At 42.8% G+C, this 18,438-nt stretch overlaps 1 protein-coding gene across 4 annotated transcripts in view; it reads left to right on the plus strand.

Moving 5' to 3' along the window:
• LOC129168513 (zinc finger MIZ domain-containing protein 1-like) overlaps positions 1–18,438 on the plus strand; it is a 159,984-nt gene that overhangs the window by 84,196 nt on the left and 57,350 nt on the right. The gene's annotated exons all lie outside the window — the stretch shown is intronic.

The following is an 18,438-nucleotide window of genomic DNA, read 5'->3' on the forward strand; positions in this document are numbered from 1 at the left end:
TTGAAACAGTAACCGGCCCATGCCTACACATATCAGCACAACATCTTTAAATGTGTCTTCTGAATGCCTTTTATTTGTATTCTGGATCATTTAGCCAATTTTATACTTGGAAATGCTTCATTTAGGCAAAAGTACGTAAAAATTCATGAAATAAGCATAGTTTTTGACAAATAGGCCATATGTAACCGTGAAACAGCATGGTTTATGATTGAATCTGTTTTTGAAAAACTGTGACGCAATGAAGCTGCGAAATTCAAAGTGCAAAGTGGCCGGATTACTGGAATGTTCGTTTTACAGTACACCTTTTTTGTACTAAATCCTACTAATTATAGTTTTTTTTTTTACTATATTAGCTTGCTTGGCGTCATTTTCCACACAGCACACTTTGAAATGGTGACGAACAGACTGATCGGATTGAGGGGAGGCTGAAGTTAGACTGGAAGGAATTCAAAGCAGGCGAAAAGGAGTGCATGTTTGTGTGTTTGGTGATAAGTTAGTGGCTGCATTGTGTCTTTGTTTAGTCTGTGTTCAGAAGGGTGGTGGGGAGGGCATCAGAGTAGGGTGTCCTTGCCTCCATTCTTAGTTTGACCTTTGAACTTTTGCGGCTGTGAGTAAATGGGAGGCGAGAGTTTTGTTTGAAATAGCATCAGAGGGGGACACTTGATGGACAGGGGCAGCGCATGTTTGTTCACCAACATGTGGCCATCAAACCCACGGCCCTTGTCACGATGCAAGACATTAGTGGAGTTTTGGTATTTTGTGCAACAAACTCAATGCACTGTAATTACTAGTACCACACAAAAAAGGCCGATAAGCAGCATTTAATTAGTAGGATTTTGTCCATAAAATAATGCACTGCTGCATGACATATTGTATATATGACTACTTTGAACAACTTATACAGTATTTGGGTGTTTTGTGAAAGTAATGTGCCCTAATATACACAGCTAACATACTTTTTTGCAGTTAAAGCATAGAAAACCTAATAATATGGTTGTTAACATGATTAAAGCTCTGTAAACATCAAATAACTCCTATAGTCGCCTTTACATTCATATTACACAAGATAGTAGACGTAATAAGTGAAAAGTAGGCATATAAGGCATGACTAAAATATAATACAGACTCACACATTAGCATTTTACTTGTTCTCTACCTGTTCTGTACTTTACTTCCTGTGGTAGCTATTGTCTCATCAATGTAAGATTACTGACACCTAGTGACCAGGATAGAATACTACATATCATCACGTCTTCTGAATGCCTCATATTTGTGTTTTAGTTCATTTAGCCATTTTGATGATTGAAAATGCTTAATTTAGGCAAAAGATACGTACAATTTGCTAAATTTGCAATTTACTAATAGGCTGTATTCAACCACAAAAAAAATGATGATTTAATAATTATTAATTAAAACTGTGATAGAGTGAAGCCACGAGATTTGAAGCGTGAAGTGGCGAGGGATTACTGTAGTCTGATTTTGTACAAAAACATAATGCATGTACATTAGTCCATGCATGCAAATGAAACATTGTAGGTGGCTTAAACAAGCATTTTTTTTGTGGATATTATGACAGTAACATAAAACCTTAATAAACTAATACACTAGAGAGGCATATACGCAGCATTTAATTAGTAGGGTTTTGTAATGCATTGAAATTAGTCAGAAAATGACCGATGGGACTTAAAACAACATGTATTTTAATAATACAGTCGTCCCTCGATACATCGCAATTCGAACATCGCTCCCACACTCAGTCGCGGTTTTTCAAACATTTTTTAAGTAATGAATCGCTGTTTCGTGGTTGACTATGGCCTAGAATGAGGTAGAAAATATGCAAATTTAAGAAAAAAATGTTAGGCCGCACGGTGACTGAGTGGTTAGCATGTTGGCCACACAGTCAGGAGATCGGGAAGATCTGGGCTCGAATCGCCGTTGGGCATTTCTGTGTGGCGTTTGCATGTTCTCCCCGTGTGTGTGTGGGTTTTCTCCGGGTACTCCGGTTTCCTCCCACATTCCAAAAACATGCATGTTAGGTTAATTGGAGACTCTAAATTGTCCATAGGTATGAATGTGAGTGGGAATGGTTGTTTGTCTATATGTGCCCTGCCATTGGCTGGCCACCAGTCCATGGTGTACCCCGCCTCTCGCCCAAAGTCAGCTGGGATAGGCTCCAGCATACCTCTGAGACCCTAATGAGGATAAGTGGTATAGACCATGGATGGATGGATGGATGGATGGGTTACTGTTGTGGTCATAGCCCACAACAAGCTAAAACTCAACTCTGAACCCCTGACGTCACTACCATTGATTCTGTTCCTCTACAGGGAAACTGTCTTAAAGGTCTTATTTTCTCTGCTTATGTCTACTATATTGGATAATAGGAATGTAAAGGTGACTACGTATATGGGTTTATTTCATGTGTAGATGGCTCTAATCATGTTTTCTGTGCCATAACTTTCCGCAGTCGGGTTTGATAGATAAACAAGGGATTACTGTTAATGAAAGTATTTTTCCCAAAAATTTGAATCTAACTTTGTCTAATTGCTGGGTTTCATGTGACGTCACAGCCGATTGTCAGCCCTGCCTCAAAGAGATGGGGGCCAAACAAGCGTATTCGTATCTAGAAGTCCTATTAAACCAGAGCAAAAATAGAGCATAGATGCGCCGTTCACCAATGTGGAAATTGTTCAAATATGTTTTTCGAAAAACCGTATTATTAAGATAGTCCATCGTAAAGGGGGAAAAAAGTTCAGGAAACAACCAAAAAATGCAGAGAAGCCACCTTTTTCGGCGTTTGCTAACCAGTTGTCGCTCTCGTGGAGTGGAGCCAAGTAAACACGCTCCAGTTTACAGTGAGCAGCAAGAAGTGCCATTTATTCTAAAATCAAAGTTCAAACATTGTTGGAACTCGTAAATGTGAAATGCGGCCACATGGAAGAATGTCCAGTGATGCTCCAGGGAGGGCTTGGAAGTGAGGCTTACTAGCAGCCCGAAAATCGTGCGTAAAGTCCAGCTGAAAATTGGCTATGGAGCTCGAACACTGCAGTGAAACGATGAAGGGCATATGCAAGAATGTATTCATGCACACTTTTTGGGTGTAAGAACGCAAACTAACATGTCTCCATCATCTTGTTTCATCTATTTTATTTTTTCATGCATCACACCATGTACACACACACAACTGGAGTAAATCGTTTCAAAGACATGCACTGTTATTGGCTTTAATATCCAAAATATTGTTTGTATGTGGCCGTATGTTATGTTTGCTCCCCATCTGCTCACCGGAAGTGCCTGGAGGTCACGTGGTTGAAACCCAGCAATACAGCACAAAGGCACAGACTTTGAAGAAGCATTTAATTTGTCGTATTTTGCTCAAAAAGTAGACTCATATACAATGTCTACTGCACATTCAGTCATATATTTATATGTTAAATATTTTCATATCAGGGTTTCCACTACATGTAATTTAAAAGAACCAAAATACGGCAAAATACTTGTAAGTATTACAATTCATTTCATGAATGTACCTGTTCCAACATGGTCACAACATGTACAGTATAGAAAACCATAAAACCTGGTTGGAGGGTTTTGGAGGTGTTTCTGTAGCGTGGTAGGTGGCATAGGTGTGTCCCATTACGTGCTGTAATGAACTGTCTCTTACATCAGGATTGTGGCTGACGGGCAAAATTCCAAAAAAGGTGCAGTTTTCCTTCAAAGGCAAAGTGTACGCAATTCGGTTTAGTTATTACCGTTTATTTATGATGACAATGCCAACATAACGACCGGCGACCGGCATGCAAACGAAGCTAAGTGGCTAAGCTAAGCCCCTATCCGCTTCCTGGTGACGTATGGTCATGTGATGGCATGTGATGGATGGGAGGGGAGGGGCTTGGACTGCCTTTGTCCCCTTTTTGCCCAGCCTCAGAGACTAAGTGGAACATTCCACTTGGTTAGAGAGGACATATTGCTTAGGCCCCCTCCGTGATCCTCCTCTGCTGCAGAAGAAGTAGTGGTGGAGGGGGTGGGAGTCGTTGGGGGAGGAGGGGAGGCAACCACAACCACTGACTGAAGCCCTCCTCCCCTGAACCCCACATCCCCCTCCTTGCATCACCACCAGCAGCATGCTTCCTTTGCTTCTCCAATCACGCTGCAGATGTGCTTGATGGCTGAACAGTCTCTGTGTGCTGAACATGGGGCTCCTGCAGGAATTTGTGTACGTGTCTGGGGGTGCGTGTGTGTGTGTGTGTGTGTGTGGTGGTGGGGCGGGGGGGTGTAGGGAGGGTGTGGAGAAAGGAGGAAAGATCAGTTGGCTTGTGTCACATTTTTAGCCACTGGAGCTGCAGGGCAAACTACATGAAATAAAAGAAATCCATCCCCAGGCCTGTTAAGGAGCCATGTGGGAAGGTGTGAGCATCCATATGTGTGCGTGTGCAGACATGAGGGTGGGGGGAGGAGGTGGTGTTCTAGCTCATATTATTCTCCTCGGTGCCAGCTCCCTGGATGGAGCCTGCTGGGGATTAGGGCAGTTTGTGGGAGGCAACAATGGAAGTCACACACACGTTTCCATCCTCTTTGCTCTTCTGCTGCTCCTCTGTGGAACAAACACAGCTTTGTACTCTTAGCAGGCAAAGCACCTGGACTCCCTATAAAGTAGCCCTGTCACAACTGACATCCCCACCCCCACCTCTACTGGCCTTACCCACAGCATCGCTACAATGTTAACCTAATTAAAAGACAAGCTCCCCCAACACCACCCCACCCCTCCCAGATTCAGGGGACTGTTTATGCAGCACTTTCATGTTTTTTTGCAGCATAAAAATGCATACGTTTGTCCCTCAAATGATATTTTGTAAGTTAGCATTTCTGTGTAAATGCTAATGACCCATGTTTAACTATACAGTATACCATATATGTGTTCTACTGAGGTATTTGCTAGATAACTACACAGAGCCCCAATGGTCACTTCAGTCACTCCTATAATTAGATAAGACATTGCAGGGATAAGACGACTGCAAGGGAGTTTACGAGCGGAATATATCACAAAGGACGCAACCACGATGTAATACACTTTCCCACAAGAAACCAGACCAGGTGGAGCCAAGTCTGAATGTTCTTCTACAAGAAGCAAGCCAGTAGTAGAAGTTCAAAGAGGACCCCTGGAGATATCAAAGACTCCCCTTCCCTTGACCCGAGGAGTATGGGACAGTATAAGAAGGATTCTGAGCTGGGAGAGAGCAGACATTTCCAGAGGAACCAGGAGCAGAGGAAATGTCTCCCTTTTCGGGACGGTCGCCTGAAATTGTATCTTTTTGATTCAACCAATCACACTGTAAAATAAATATAACGGTGAATGTGAAACTGACAGAGGCGTGGTGAGTTTTATTGAGACAATGAAAATTTCCCACCCTAACATCGTACAAACTGTTAATTCAAGGCCATGTGGACATTTCTGGAAATTACATTACGTTATTGTCTGCGAAAAAGGGACGGAATCGCCAACTAGTGTTCTGGCATGCACATTACAGCATCTTTGTTTAGGTGGAATTGTGTGAGCGGGCATCATTTTGATGTGAAACTTGACAAAATCTGCACCAAAGTTACTTTTTTTCATTAAAAAAACGTACCCTTGATGATGATACATTGTAAGTTAGCATTTCTGTGTAAACGCTAAAAACGTAAAAAAAAAAAAACATTTTTACTATACTGTTGCCATAAAATCATTAATTCAAGGCTAGCATCACGCAACACAGGTTGAGCAGCCTGAAAATGCAAACTTGTGGTAAAATGTTGTCATGTGGACATTTGGAGACATCACCAACTCCTGGCCAACTATTACAGGTTGTAATACAGCTTTGTGTTACCTGTACCAAAAGCATACAAACTGCTTCTCCCCAATGTTAACCTAATAAATTATGAAAACGGAGTTGCATCTCCGACTAGTGGTCTGGCATGCACATTACAGCAAACAATGTACATTTCCTAATTGTGTTGAAATTTAGCGTTTTCATAAATATTATACAATAAATCTGAGCTTTCCTTAGGGGATGATGGGACGGCTTATGCAGCACCTTGTTGTTTGTTTTGCATCCTAAACGCAAACATTTGTCCTTTAAAGTTTTGAATGTAATTTAGCATTTCTGTGTAAGTGCTAAAATGTAAATAAATAACTAAACAATCATTTAAACTGTACCGTTGTCATATAAAATTCAAAGCTAGCGGTCATGCCATACGTGGTGTTGTGAACACCCATGCAGACGGAACCACCTGACACACCAAGCTGTAGAACAAGAAAGTGGCCTTCCGCTACACGCTAACAAAAACAACAAGGAGATGGCGAGTATGCGGCAAAAACCGAGTCCTTTGTCTGGACTGATGACGTAGTGGAATTACTTCCAGTGTGGAATAAAAAAGTATCAGGAGAATGTCGATTGGGAATGTTGTCAGTGGAAGTATTCTGATGTTATGTTGGCTTTTCGGAAGCAGTAAACTACTGGGGACATGGCTGCAGGGAAGGACTTCCCTCACGACCACTGTAATATGAGTAAATGCCAGGTTATGGCAACTCTTAAGGCAGTCCGGAACAAATGTCGACATGCCGTTGATTCTGGGCGCCAAGGTGGTCACGGTCACGTGTGGCGCTAATATATTTTGAACTTTGCGAGGAAATATGGGGTGGGTCGCCACCAACCTGCGCCATCCCATCTGGTGGGGGTATGCTAGAAGATGATTCTTCATCAACACCTTCGCCTGATTCTCCGGCTTCCCTAGACTCATACCAGCACCAGCGCCAGTGGTCAGCCATCGCAGACATTTGCTGTAGGTACCTTTGATATTCCTTCGGTTTTTTTTTAGCGCTAATTGCTATGAGCTATATGCTACCAACTGACTCACTTGATAGTAAAATGTAGACACAACTCCCATCATAAATGTTCATTCAATTAAACATAAAGGCTATTAAAAAGGTTACTTAATGTGACCCTGCATTACAGTGTCTTTGTTCACATAGAAGAAACTCGACTACCACAGAAAGGACAGACTCAAGAGGAAGGCCCCAATGGACGCTGCTGTCCAAGAGGATCTTCAGCTGAAAAGGAGCATGATAGACCACTGAAAACATGCGGCAGCTGAACCATAACATTGCTGCCATCACAGACACCCTTAAAGACAGTTTGCTGCTGCTCAGAAATATGATGCTGCAGGGCCAAACTGCAATGACATCTCCTGCTGCACAGCTGACTGAACAAGATGGCGCCTGCATGTACAGTCACATGCAAGCACCCGTACCTCATGGAACCCCAGCATTCATGGACACACCGCAACATCCTACAGACACAAGTGGGCGATATAAACCACTACATGCCACCCCACATGCACCAACTTCTCAGGAGAGCACTGCTGCGGGAGGACAACAACATCATAGAGTCTATATATATATGTATACACACACATATACATATGGGGCTATAGAGGGGGTAAATCAAAGACACCCCAAAAATGAAAGTGAAAAAATAATGCAGCAGACTGGTCCATTTTGCTAAAATGTCATTGTAGCAACTCAAAATGATTCTTAGTAGTTTGTGTGGCCCCCACGTGCTTGTACGCATGCCTGACAACATCGGGGCATGCTCCTAATGAGACTACGGATGGTGTCCTGGGGGATCTCCTCCCAGATCTGGACCAGGACATCCATGAGCTCCTGGACAGTCTGAGGAGCAACCTGGCGGCGCTGGATGGACCTAAACATAATGTCCCAGAGGTGTTCTATTGGGTTTAGGTCAGGTGAACGTGGGGGCCAGTCAATGGTATCAATTCCTTCATCCCCCAGGAACTACCTGCATACACTAGCCACATGAGGTCGGGCATTGTCGTGGACCAGGAGGAACCCAGGTCCCACTGCACCAGCGTAGGTTCTGACAATGGGTCCAAGAATTTCATCCCGATACCTAATAGCAGTCAGGGTGCCGTTATCTAACCTGTAGAGGTCTGTACATCCTTCCAGGGATATGCCCCCCCAGACCATCACTGACCCACCACCAAACCGGTCATGCTGAATGATGTTGCAGGCAGCATAACGTTCTCCACGGCATCTCCAGACCCTTTCACGTCTGTCGCATGTGCTCAGGTTGAACTTGCTCTCATCAGGGAAGAGCACAGGGCACCAGTGGTGTAGTTGCCAATTCTGGTGGTCTATGGCAAATGCCAATCGAGCTCTACGGTGCTGGGCAGTGAGCACAGGGCCCACTACAGGACGTCGGGCCCTCAGGCCACCCTCATGGAACCTGTTTCTGATTGTTTGGTCAGAAACATTCACACCAGTGGCCTGCTGGAGGTCATTTTGTAGGGCTCTGGCAGTGCTCATCCTGTTCCTCCTTGCACAAAGGAGCAGATACCGATCCTGCTGAGGGTTGAAGGACCTTCTACGGCCCTGTCCAGCTCTCCTGGAGTAACTACCTGTCTCCTGGAATCTCCTCCATGCGTCCAGGTACCGCAGTGATGCCCTGGTCTAGATCTGGGAGATCCCCCAGGACACCATCCGTAGTCTCATTAGGAGCATGCCGACGTTGTCAGGCATGCGTACAAGCACGTGGGGGCCACACAAACTACTGAGAATCATTTTGAGTTGCTACAATGACATTTTAGCAAAATGGACCAGTCTGCTGCATCATTTTTTCACTTTCATTTTTGGGGTGTCTTTGATTTCCCCCCTCTATAGGGTGATCATTTTCATTTCTATCAAATGATGTGGCATCATTTTGTTACTAATACATCACCCAATTATTATCAGGAAAGATATTCAACATCATTTTTCCCCCAGTTTAGATCTGATGTGTTTTCCAAGTGTTCCTCTAATTTTTTTTGAGCAGTGTATATATATGGCCGCATGGTGGTCTAGTGGTTAGCATGATGGTTGTTTGTCTATATGTGCACTGCCATTGGCTGGCGACCAGTCCAGGGTGTACCCCGCCTCTCGCCCTAAGTCAGCTGGGATAGGCCTCAGCATACCCACGACCCTAGTGAGGGTAGAAGATGGATGGATGTGTGTGTGTATATATATATATACAGTCAAACTTGTCTATAGCGGCCACTAGAGGGAGTGTGCAAAAGTGGCCGTTATAGACAGGTGGCCTCTATAGACAGGTTGGCGTCCAGTTTGAATGTTGACCAGTAGAGGAAAAAAAAGAAAAAAAAGTAGACCAGTAGAGGGCACTGCGGACTGCGGATAAATGTTGTACAGCACTACTAGGCTTGTTATTATCATGGTTCATGGTTTTAATCCTGAACATGCATGAGTCAAACAGTAGCACATCACATAGTACAATTCACAATTTTGCATGTCCAAAAAGGAGTAGGAAGAAGCAAAGCTTATTTAATCCTACCCCTCATCAGTTTCACATCAGTTGCAATACATTTATTCACCTCTTGTTCTTCCAAGTGTACTTTGTAGGTCTACATGACAATGTAGTGCAATCATAGCCAAGGTTTTTACTTACTAAAAGGAAGCTAGAGGCTTAATAAGAACTGATAGAATAAATCCACCACCCACAGAACAAAGCTGTGCTAGTAATGTCTTACGCTTGTTTTAAATATTTTACTTTTTATACGGCAGAGTGTCATTACAGCTTTAGTTCATCAGGAAGTGACGGGAAGTGACGGTGGGCGTCCCGAGCAGGAGAGCTAGGCTCAGTGCTAGCTGTGAGTTTGGAGAAATTTGGGAAGTGTGTTTATGTTGGCGTGGATGTAAAGTCCTGCAGTGTTCTCCGCTGTTAATAAAGCCATTAAAGTGCATCAGCGACGTGAGTCTCTCCTTCCCCACAACAAGCGGCATTACAGTATTGACCAGTGCACACCAGGAAATAAACGGTGTCATTTCTTACAGGCATTGGCTGGACAGCTATGTAGTGGGGCTTGTTTAACCTTTGCCTTGTGGGCAAGCAGGAAGGCGAGACGATGCTGAGAGATGTGTGTGTGTTCTGAGCTGCTGTCTGGTGGCCGCGTTCAAGAAATAAAGTTGGCAGAAGCAACAGGAGAAGTTTCCTTCTTTGCTTCGGAGCTGAATAACACTGACAAGTTAACAGACTAGTAGCGAACGGAAAAGAAGACGGCTTTGTTTGTGTCGAATACAGAAGATGAGGACTTTGATGGATTTGTGGATGAGGATTGATGAAAAATAACGTGAGTACATTCTAAAATACTTCAGTTAAGTACAACCGAACTCAGTTTTGCTCCCGCTGCCACATGCATGCTAGCGTATGTTTTTTTTTTTTATTGTAGCGTCGCTGGGAGCACGTCCTGTTCCCAGCCTACTTTGCGGTAATGTTTTGGTGCAAATGCTCTTAAAGTTACATGTTTGACCAGGAAATAGCAAGCTCAAAAGAAGACGGCTTTTTTATGTGGAACAACTGACAGTTTGTGTGGATCTTGTGAATGACTGTGACTGAGCTAGGACTCAGTAATTAAAGTCTACACACGACGGCTTCATTGATTGAAAAACAAAACTTTTTCGTGCATGAAGCTTCTACTTGAGTCGGTAATTTGGCCGCTATATGCAGTCAGATATTGACCAAGGGAGACAAAATGGGTGGCTGCTGGCCGCGTTGGACAGGTGACTGCTATACACAGGGTCTATAACATGTAAATTTGCTGGGGGGGGGGGGGATTTTTCAGTGGCTGCTATAGGCAGGTGGCTGTTCTATAAAGGTGGCCGCTAAGACAGGTTTGACTGTATATATATATATATATATACTGTATATATATATACACACACACTACACATATATTTGTGTATTTTTTGTATACATTAGTCTTTTAATACTGCAAGAAAGGTTGCAGTTATTTGTTTATTTACAGTACCAAAACCAAATATGCCAAAGTAGTAGTACAGCAAATAGCAAAGGTAGTAAATACTAAAGCAGTTTGTTCAAGCGTCAAGGAACTTTGTGACCACTCTTCTGACTCGCTTTTCCTCTGAAGGAGTTATCAGTCTTCCTTAGCCTTCTCTCATTGCTCATAATACAAACTTTTTTAATGGTCTGATTGCTTCTCTCATGTTCTTTGTTTTGGTCTTCGATGTGAGGACGAAGTTCTTCACTCAGGGCCAAAAGAGAAGCTCTGGACATGTGAAAATTCGCTCTACAGTCATCGTCCACGATGCTGCCATTCACAAAGTTTTCTCACCAGCTGCAAGTTCTTCCAGGTCTCACCCAAAATCTTCTTGTTGGACACCGTGGTGGGTTTGAAAGAACGCCCTTCCTATGTGGATGAGAGGCTGAAATGATAAAATACTTTTATGTTTTGACCTGAAAATATTACCGTGTGGACAGGCCCTAGATCAACTACATTAACATGAGACCGCTTTATGCACTTTTTTTATGAAACATTCTGTTCTTTTAAACAGCTCAACACAAAATGGGCGTAATTGTATAAAAACAAAAAGTACAACAAGTAGATGTTGGTAAGGTAAACTGTCCATCACTCACATAGCATTCTCTTTAAACGGATCATATCACAAAATATAATTGTGACTAACATTACAAATAAAGGTTTGCAAAAATACCCACCAACTGAGTGAGAGCGTGTTACAGAAACAAATATTAACAACTTACAAAAAGAGTGTGCTCAAGAACAGTCGGTAGTTTACAGAAGTAGCAGTGTGCCCATACCCTGTAGTGCAGCCAGGATGTAGCTTACAGTATACTTCACTTCCAAACACTCTTCTTAGTCTGGCGACTTCAACAATGTGGACACCATCTTTGACAAACAAAGCAATTCAAGCACAGGCACTAATAAATCGGTAATAAATAATAATAATAATGCAATATTGACAATATTTTCCGGTGTGTGCTCGCTCACTTCCGCCTTTGTCACATTGACACAAGCCCCCAAATAGCTGCCCTCAGCTATGCCTGCCAGTGACTAGCAGCTTGTAACCCCAATTTTAGCTTGCAGTTCAGAGCAAAAAATTAGCCAAAAAAAAACCCTGGTTCGTCGGGACATTTGTATGCCAAGGTGCCACTGTATGACCACTGCAAATGATAAATGATGAGTAAAATATCTACAGTGCTCCAGTACCTTCTCTTTTCTCTCTAGCATTTGAGAGTCGACGTACTCTGTGACAACTCAACTCACAGCATCAGTAGATACAAATAACATTGGTCTGGTCGAGAGAGCCGTCTGCCATGGGTGTTGAAGCTAAACCTACCATTCCAAATAGCCTAAAACCCAATATTTGTTCCCGCTTGCGGCTCCACATCAACTGTCACACCGCTGTGTTTCCACAAACTACGGTGTGGCTCAGGGTCAGACAGGGCTTACGCACGTTAATCACGCGTCAAAAAAAATAGTGCCGTTAAAGGAAATTTTTGTTAACGTTTTAACTTTGACAGGCCTAATATAAACATATCCTTCCTTCCTGCTCTCCGCTCACTTTCCTCACCATCAGCGCATGCAAACAGCATCTCTACAGTGTCCTCCTAATTAAAGGCGAGCTATGCTGCTGGGCCGCATATAGGGAAAACAAGATATCACAGAATCAAAGCTCATTAGAATGATGGCGAGGAGACATGTCCCCCCCCCAACCGCCCCCGCCACCCCCCCATTTTCCCTCCCCCCAGTCCCCTCCACCTCCGTCTTCCCTTCCCTCTACGCCCTTAAGCAAGCAACAGCCGAGCCTTTAGTAATCGGCGATGGCGCGGATTAGTCCTTTATTGCCTCTTTCACCTCCATTAGATCACGCTGGAGGACTGCATCACCTTGAGCCACGTGTCTCCACATGTGGCCATTAGGTGCCAGAGTGATGCTGATTCCACGGCTCAGGCCAACCTTGTTCCCTTTTAATGGCGTCAGCAGAACGCTCGGCTTTAGATTACTCTGTGTGTGCGTGTGTGTGTGTGTTGACAGGGTTGTTCACACAGCTTTGCAGAGGTGTATCACCCTGTAGTGTTGCTGTTAAGCACATTAGGAGTGACTGAGGGTGTTGTTATGCTATCATGATGTTGGCCCAGCGCTCATTGCAAAGTGTGTGTGTATTTGTGTGTTGGGATGGCAGCCAGCACAGCCTCATTTCTTTCCTGTCTCCATCAATAGCTACTTTAGTAGCTCTCCTCTTGTGGTGTTCTTGTTGTTCGTGTATTCAGGTGAAAATGTACTGATTTCAGGGTCCGCAGGGAGTTGTAAAATATTAGCATCTGCTACCAGTGCCTCCAAAGCACAGGTATTTGGCCATTTTAGTTTGCAGGTGCCATTTTTCATTCATTTGGGGCCATTACCATGGGTGGTAATGAACAAACTCCTACAGTATACCAACTATGTCTTGTCCTCAAAATACTATTTGTGTGTTGTTGTTGAATGAACATAAACACATAGTGTGTCCAGCCTTATGGGTGCCGCACACGAGAGGCGACGTAACTATAAAGGTAGGCTGTGCAGTTAGGATAATCCATAATCCCATTTATAGAGAACATAAAAACCCTTTATTTCTAAAATCACAATTATTACAATTTGCTGGTCTACTAAATGTTCAAACAGCTAAAATTATGCAAAAAGCAAACCATAACTGGCTGCCCAAAAATGTCAAACGATTCTTCTCAACAAGAGAGGAGAAATATGACCTCAAGGAAAAATTAAACTGTTAAATATAAAACAGTTATAAGCAAGAACAATGCTAAAGACCTTCATCATATCAGTATGTGGGATCAAATTATGGAACGGATTGAATAAAGAACTCAAACAACGCACTAAAATGAGTGATTTCTAGAAACAATACAAGCAGTTGATGTTTCCAAGTACAAGGAAGAAGAGTCCTTGTACTTACAATGCTATGTCTAACCACTACTACACTTGTTACTAACTCTTCATTCCTTTGTGAGTACATTATCTGTACTCACGCATAATCCAGCTATGTTTCTGTCAACTATTAACCCTTTCATCATTCCCTTTCATGACTTTTATTGTTATTTTATATTTATTATGTACTATGACTGTTATACAATTTATTTACGGTTACAAAAACCTTGACTCCTGTTTTATCACATTGTTACATTACCTTATCATTTTCCTATGCATTTTAAACTAGCAAAGAGTACATTGGAATACAGGAAGTGAACAAATGTATTGCAATTGATGTTAAACTGATGGGGGGTAGGATTAAATTAGCTTTGCTTCTTCCTACTCCTTTTTGGACATGTGGAACTGTGAACTGTTATGTGATGTGTTCCAATGGAACTTGTATGCATGTTCAAAGTGACGTACCATTACCAAGAATGTTTAATTAAGATGCACAGGTAAACTGTGTTGGCCACACAGTCAGGAGATCTGGACCATCTGGGTTCAAATCTCAGTTGGACATTTCTGTGTGGAGTTTGCATGTTCTCCCCGTGTGTGTGTGGGTTTTCTCCGGGTACTCCGGTTTCCTCCCACATTCCAAAAACATGCCTGTTAGTTTAATTGGAGACTCTAAATTGTCCATAGGTATGAATGTGAGTGTGAATGCTTGTTTGTCTATATGTGCCCTGCCATTGGCTGGTGACTGATTGACCTGCCTCTCGCCCGAAGTCAGCTGTGAGGATAGTGAGGATAAGCGGCATAGAAAATGGATTGGAAGGTAAACGGCCATTTTGGTTTGAAGGGACCGTTTGCAATAAAACTTTTTTGTTTTTAACACCCATGGGGGTGTGTGTGGGGGGGGAGACATCATTTTAGCCCAGAGGTGGGCTGCATTTGAAATTGCCTCATCTGTCCCACCTTGCCACCCCTCCTCTCTGATTATAAAGACATCATTTCACCCAATCCGCCGGTGGCGCTCCCATCACCTCGCCGCCATCCTCCACTGCTTTCTGTATTTGTCCCAGGTCTGCATCTCCTCACCTGTTTTTATGACCGCTCCCACTTAAAATATATATTTTACACCCCACATCACTTGTATCTTTTGTTGTGCTGGCATCCACAGCTCGCTACTTGTGCTACATTAGGCATCCATGTAAGATCCTAAACATGTGTTTGACAGCAGAAGCAGAGTGGCTGACCGTGCGTCCAGTGGCATCCCCCTCCCATCCAACGTATAATAACTCACCGGACACAGAGGGGTATAGAGAGTGAAGGAAAGGGCAGGTTGAGCCGCCACCGCCGCTCATCAATAAGCACAAGGTCAGAGAAACCAGCGGCGGCCTGAGTGGGCACTGTTAGCAAGCAGTACATCCCAGGATTTGTGGAGCTTGTAAAGGCTTAAAGCAACACCACTCCATTCCACTCCGACTGCCTTTGTGCCACCCCCAACAGACCGGTTGGGAAGGCTGGGGGAGACACCTGCTGGTGGCAGAGTGTCACTGCAGGTCCGTAGTAGATGTTGGAAGTATAAAAGCATTGAAAACATCCATCCATCCATCTTCTATGCCGCTTATCCTCATTAGGGTTGCGGGTATGCTGGAGCCTATCCCAGCTGACTTTGGGTGAGAGGAGGGTCAATCAGTCGCCAGCCTATTACAGGGCACATACTGTATAGACAAACAACCATTCACACTCACATTCATACCTATGGACAATTTAGAGTCTCCAATTAACCTAACATGCATGTTTTTGGAATGTGGGAGGAAACCGGAGTACCCGGAGAAAACCCACACACACACGGGGAGAACATGCAAACTCCACACAGAAATGCCCAACGGAGATTCAAACCCAGATCTTCCTGATCTCCTGACTGTGTGGCTAACACTAGGCCACCATGTGGCCTGCAATGAAAACAAACCGTGTTAAATGCCATTAGTCTGTGCCATTGGTGGACAGCAAACACACTGACCGGCCATAAAATTAGGTACACCTGCACAAGCTAGTCAAACTTAATACAAAGGTTCCTCAATGTAACATTAAAGGCATTGTAATTGTCTTTATTTCATAATAATACACTTACAAAGCACAATGCTAATTTTCTACATTTAGTAGTTACTTATCATTTAATTTAGTTTTCAAACGCACACAATTAGTTGTGTAAAGTACATGATGTGCAAAAAGTACATGTCACTCGAGCAGGACGACACAATATTTTGTACAAAAAAAAATCAAATATTTTGAAAATACCAAGTAAAATAGTAGCAAAAAATATATAAATATATACAAATAAAACACAATAAAAAATAAATATGCCAATGAAAATAACACAATAAAATACAAAACAAATATATTACAACGTAAAATAAATACATTGTATTGAAAAATGAAATATATTGTAAATAAGAATAAAAATAGTTAAATAAAAGACAATAAAATACAAATAAAAACCAAAAAATGTGTGTATGAGTTGTATGTGTCAAATACCAAGAAGCCATGTGTTTAAACTGCCCCATTATTGGGTTTATTGCTGTGGTATATTATGGTTACAGATCTAAAAAGGCTAAATGCAACCACACTAAAGTATGATGTAGTTGAATTAACGGCTCAGACGGCATCAATCCTTGGGAGGAATTCTCAGCACAGCTAATTACAGTAAGCAGGTGTACCTAATGTTATGGCCTGTATGGGTATATTTCTACTTGTATGTCTGCCTGGGCCTTCCAAAAAGAAAAAAGAAAAAGTAATTTATGGAGCCTAATGCTCTGGTGTGTCCTTGTCTTGTGTCAAGTAGAAAGCAGCATCAAGAGGTCTCCTAAAAGCTCTTTATCCGCCGTCTAGTGGAGTAGATTAGCGGCCCCACCCATTAAATCCAGCTGGAGACCCCTCAGCGAGCATTAACTGGTGGGTCGAGCCTGCAGGTACGGGAGAACGTCTGGTCGCTGCGTGGCAGTAATGGAGGAGGAGATGGCGTGGAGATGGAGGGAGGGGGCGGGGTTAAAGTGATGGTAGTGATGTTGGACGGAGAGAGGGGGTGAGAGTTATCGTGATATTTATTTGACATTGAATGCAACATTAAACCAGCCGCCGTCAGGCTATATTGATAGCTTTTAATATAGCTTGTAATACTTTGTAGGGCTTTTGTGTGACATCCATGATAAACCATTTACCCTTGGAAAAAACAACATTGAAGAAGCGTCAAAATCAATAGTGTGCCACTAAAGAGCAATGGAGAAGAAGATCTTAAAGATATTTTCTTATAGAGTGGCGAAGGGCGTCAACCGCAGAAAGTACCAGGCTTCTAGTGGTAAGCTTTTTGTTCTGACAAATGCCTTTTTATAGTACTAGCAAATGTTTTTCCAATTTTTTACACAAATAAATAGTAGTTATTAGTCAATAATCACACTGCATACAGCAGCTTTACAGATGCCATGTCTGCTGCGCATGCAACACATGAAGGCTATCAGAAGTCAGAGTAAAGATAGACACAGCCCCTAAGTGGCACTGCCTCTTATGTACTATTTTTAGCTATTTCTGTTTGACTCTATTTGAGGTGTGGCATTTATGCATTTACATGGATGACACAAGTTGTGATTAATTGGGGCGTGGTGTCTTTTAGATCATAATCAATGCAAGTAGAAACCCCCGCCAACTTTTTTTCTTGAACGGAAAAAAGTTATCTAGAAGTCATCCATTTGAGGTGTGGCATTTATCATTTTAAGTCAACGATGCACAGCGTGGTGTCTATTAGCACGAGAAGTCCCAGGGTTTTCTTACCCCTGCTACAACGCCCAGAGGACAGCCAAAAGGCTGTGTGGTTTAAAATGAACAAGTCAATGGCCTACAATTCCCCACCTTTGTTTTGTAAACGCAGCCATTACCTGCCAGATTAGCGGTTCACAAGGGCATTGGAATGTGGTTCCACGAGAATGCGCAGATCAGGTAGGGGGGAGGGTTTTGTGTGGAAAAAGCTGGCATGGAAGCTTCAAACATCTACTGAAGAAAGCAAGCGTACTGGGTATGGCGTGATGGAAGATGGTGGTGGATGCACAAGAGTGTCATCTAGTGTGTCATATCTTATTCTTCAGTATATATATAGTCTATATTTAAAGTAGGAGGTAGATCTTTGGGACTTGGTAATTTTAATCATTCGGGCAATCGGTCACTTTATTTGAGTAAAGCAAAGCACCATAAGTTCTCTTTCACTAATGGAGTAGAGAGTAATTGCCTCATTTCCAGAACAATGGTGACAAGATGGGCTGTTCACACCTCAGTTAGGATGTTAGTTCAAAATGAATCCAGCCACTTGGCTGCACTTTGTGCATTATTGTTAGAAAAGCCAAATGGCTGGCCTGTGGGACTTCTAGCATTAGTACATAATAATGGTAATTATAGCCACCAGTGGCACAAACTATTAGTTAATTTTCATCATGAGGAAAAAAGGAGGCATCTATTTGAGGTGTGGTGTTTATTTCTTGAAATAGACAATGTACCCGGCAATTAACTGGTGCATGGTGTCTTTTAGATCACTATCCATCTATCCATTTTCTATGCCACTTATCCTCATTAGGGTTGCGAAGGTATGCTGGAGCCTATCCCACCTGACTTTGGGCGAGA

Source organism: Dunckerocampus dactyliophorus, chromosome 2 (assembly GCF_027744805.1).
Source record: "Dunckerocampus dactyliophorus isolate RoL2022-P2 chromosome 2, RoL_Ddac_1.1, whole genome shotgun sequence".
Lineage (NCBI taxonomy): Eukaryota > Metazoa > Chordata > Actinopteri > Syngnathiformes > Syngnathidae > Dunckerocampus > Dunckerocampus dactyliophorus.